General features: G+C 41.3%; 1 long non-coding RNA gene across 1 annotated transcript; it reads right to left on the reverse strand.

Annotated features, from left to right (window-relative positions):
* Positions 1–109: 109 nt before the first annotated feature.
* On the reverse strand, positions 110–3,056 carry LOC127751535 (uncharacterized). Its single transcript, XR_008012150.1, has 3 exons — positions 2,933–3,056; positions 661–786; positions 110–217 (listed from the first exon to the last, which is right to left on the reverse strand). It is a non-coding gene; the product is annotated as an uncharacterized LOC127751535 (long non-coding RNA).
* Between the last annotated feature and the right edge of the window lie 481 nt (positions 3,057–3,537).

Here is a 3,537-nt window from a genome sequence, read left to right on the forward strand (position 1 = left end):
CTCCCGAGACGTCCGTGACGTCACTGCTGTAGTGGTGGCAGTCTGCTACTACCTCCACAGTTACCACAGCTTCGAGCTAACTAGGTGTATGAAATCAAGTAAAATGTAGTAGTCATTTTTAATTCTTTATTGTTTTAAATCATTTACATTATAAGAGTAAAGTCTTCCTCAAGTAGCCGGCTTGTTTCTGCTGGTGACTTGTAGCGAATCTGAATACCTGAAAAAAAAGATAAAAATCTAAGTTAACTTCAAAATATCTCAGAGTTCAACTCAAACGTATTCTGGTCCATATGTATCACTATGACGCCAGCTCATTGAATGAAATTTCTGTTACAGGTGGCCAGCATCCAGTCCAGGCACATCCCTTTGGACAAGAACTAGCATCACTTCCTATTTTACTAGGACTGTACCATAGAAATGAAATAAATAGCAGCACTACTGTAAGAGACACTCTAATGATTTGCCTCCATTTCCCTCCAATAAATTAACACACGACTACATATTTTAGGATCAAGTAATGAGCTGTATATATGGAGTGAGCATACAAACAGTAGAGAAATAACAAGAAACCCCCAAAATAGAAACAATACTTAACATAACATGACCACCATAACGTACTGGTATTTTCCAACACAATGGACATTAAAAGTCAAAACTTACCAGATTCATTCCTGTGATCATAAAAGGGTCCATTTCTCATGCTGTGTGCTGCGACGACGACTCAGCATGACAGCTGACGGCTGCTTAGCTGATGTCAAGGGCAGATGCAACTAATAGACGGTCTTCCTGCAACAAGGGTAAAAACAGAATTTTAGTCTACATATCATGGTTACACCGACTCCTCTCTGGACACTCTACAGTTTTAGGGAGCTGCATAACATTAACTTGCCATGCTTCAAAAGCATTGCCTAGGACAAACAATGTCAACTCAACGTCAGACGTTCACAGGTGGAATATATAAATATTCATGCACTTTTAACTCTGTTTTCATATTATTTACTTTACATTTTATAATACATTACACGACTAAAGAGAAAAAGAGCATTCAGTTGGCATGGACTGGAATCCTTCTGTCTTTGAATAGAAAAAAGTGCAAAATCAAAGAGGAGATAAAAACAAGGAGGAAAGAAAACACAAAATTAATTTTGTGTGAATACTGGTACTCGTTCTTTACAGAGACCCTTTCAGTGCTCTGTTGCTGGTTGTAGAATCAACGAGTGTTGTTCTGTCAACATGTGTCACGTTTCTCTGAGAATATATATTATTATTAAACATGTACCATATGAAACTGGATGATGACGAAATTAAAAAGAAGGCTAAAACAGGCGCTATTCTCGGTATTCCCTTCAGGTCACAAGACAAGAGCATTGTTGCAAAAGTCGGCGCTTTCAAAAAGATGCGCGTTCCGTGAAAACCAAAATGAAAATGAATCTACAGTTGGCTGCACAATAGCAGAAGCAACATCGGCAGACGGGACTTAGACTGAAAACTTGTGAAATCTGTTAAGAGTTCTCAAAATTTTGCTATTAGACCAAAACAATCTTCATTGCTCCCAGTAATACTAGCAAACAAACTTTCGAATGGTAGTATTGTCATGTCTGTATGCGCTTCGTGTTCCAAAATGAAGATTCGTTGTGCGGCACGGGTCTATCGACTTAGAACGAAAACCGGCGAATTTTGTTAAGAGTTCTCAAAAAAGTAGTGTCAAACTTGAAAAAAGGTCCATTGTTGGTCACGCCTACAACATTCCCAGTTTCGAATGGTACAAGTATCATAAGTGTACATATTCTGTACTCCGAGCATGAATAGCGTTACGCGTGACATCGCACTGAGATCAATACTCGTTCTTCTACCACTGAGTAGGTGCAGGTGGTGGTAAAGAACGAGTAAAAAAAATGAACCTAAACACATCATAATTAATATTTGTAAGATTTCATGAAAATAAATAAAGTAAAACTTAGCAAAATTGTAAGCCCTCTTTTCTTCCGGTCTTGCTTCATTGTGTCCTCCATTCCCTTTTGCAATCAGAAAGGTTAAAGACATTTGGCGATTTCAGAGGCTTCAAAATTTATTTCTGCTAACTCACTAAACGTGAACAAAACATTACAATCCCACTTGAAAACAATGACCAAACTGGTGCTCTTTTCTTTTTAAAACATACTCACTTTACTTATCAAGTATAATTATTTCCCTCCGTACCTCTGCATCTTTATCCCGGGGAGAGTCATGAACTAGAGCTGTGAGGGAGACGGAATGAGGAGCGGGTTCAACAATTACCCTCAATGGCCTTAGTTACATTCACTGCATCGATCTTAATGAAAAAGATCAAGCAAGTTTCCATTTGACCCCATTTTTGGCTTTCCTTACTGTTCTTTACCAGCCCACTTCCCCTTCTTGGTGGTAAGAAGAACGAGTATTGTTCTCAGTGCAGTGTCACCTTTTAACAGTACTGTTTGTACCTTTATGTAATATATTATTTTCTAATATATTATTAATAACACATAACACCTACAGACATATCATGGTAGAGCCATTGTAGAGCGAAAACGCTGATCTTAATCATTAAAGCAATGAACTTGTTTTCAGGGTTAATGGTGTCATTTGGGCACTATTATTTTGCAAGTTTTCATTCTCTCTAGATCCAACATCTTTAGCTAAACACCAACTACTAACAGCATGATACAAGTGAAACAGAAGATGTTTCAGAAATGCATTTAAATTTGCCTTAGAGAAATGTCAAAAAAAAGTTTGGTACATAGCAGTAAATTCAGAATGAGGTTATGTAAATAAGTTTGCGAATGAGACTTGTCACGTTGGCGTTCTTCCGCACCTACGCACAGACAGAGGTGTCTCTATGACACTACATTGATACATCTGTAATTTACGAAGAAGAACTTAAACAAAATGAAAATAACGACAGTAATTTTCTTACCTCCGCTCACTAACAACAAATGGTGGATCTAGTCTCCCCCTCCCCGTGAGCCGTCCTTCCTTCCTCATTCGCGCTCGCGCAGCTCAGAGGTTCTCAGGGCTGTGATTGGCTATGAAAACCTCCGAGGCAAGCTGCCTCTGCCTCATGAGGACGCCTCACCGTGAGTCGACTCGCCGCTCGAGACTAAATCCACTAACAAATATAAATAAAAAGCCTAACGAACTCTTTCCGTAGTGTTGCACGTAGTATAGTCGTCCCAGCACTTTGGGCTTCGGGTCCCATGAGCGAGCGGCAATCGCGGTGCCGTGGGACCCAAAGACCAAAGCGGGTTGGTCTTCTCTCTCGCTCGCACCACCGGCCTTCCTACGGGAAAAGAGAGACAGAGATAGACCCCCGCGACCTCCTCGGGGGCCCGGAGAGGGCAGGGGGTATCGCCGCTCGGGCGCTGAGGGTAGGCCACCATCTCCACACAGACGCTTGGCGGGCGGGCCTACCCGACGCGCCGCAGGCGTTGTCGTTCGCCTTGTCGCGGATTACGACGTCCCCTGCTTGTGACCGCAAATCCGGTGGCTAGAGTCAGCTTAATCCAACCCGACTATAGAAGA

Source organism: Frankliniella occidentalis, unplaced genomic scaffold, assembly GCF_000697945.3.
Source record: "Frankliniella occidentalis isolate FOCC.00 unplaced genomic scaffold, Focc_3.1 Scaffold545, whole genome shotgun sequence".
Taxonomy (NCBI): domain Eukaryota; kingdom Metazoa; phylum Arthropoda; class Insecta; order Thysanoptera; family Thripidae; genus Frankliniella; species Frankliniella occidentalis.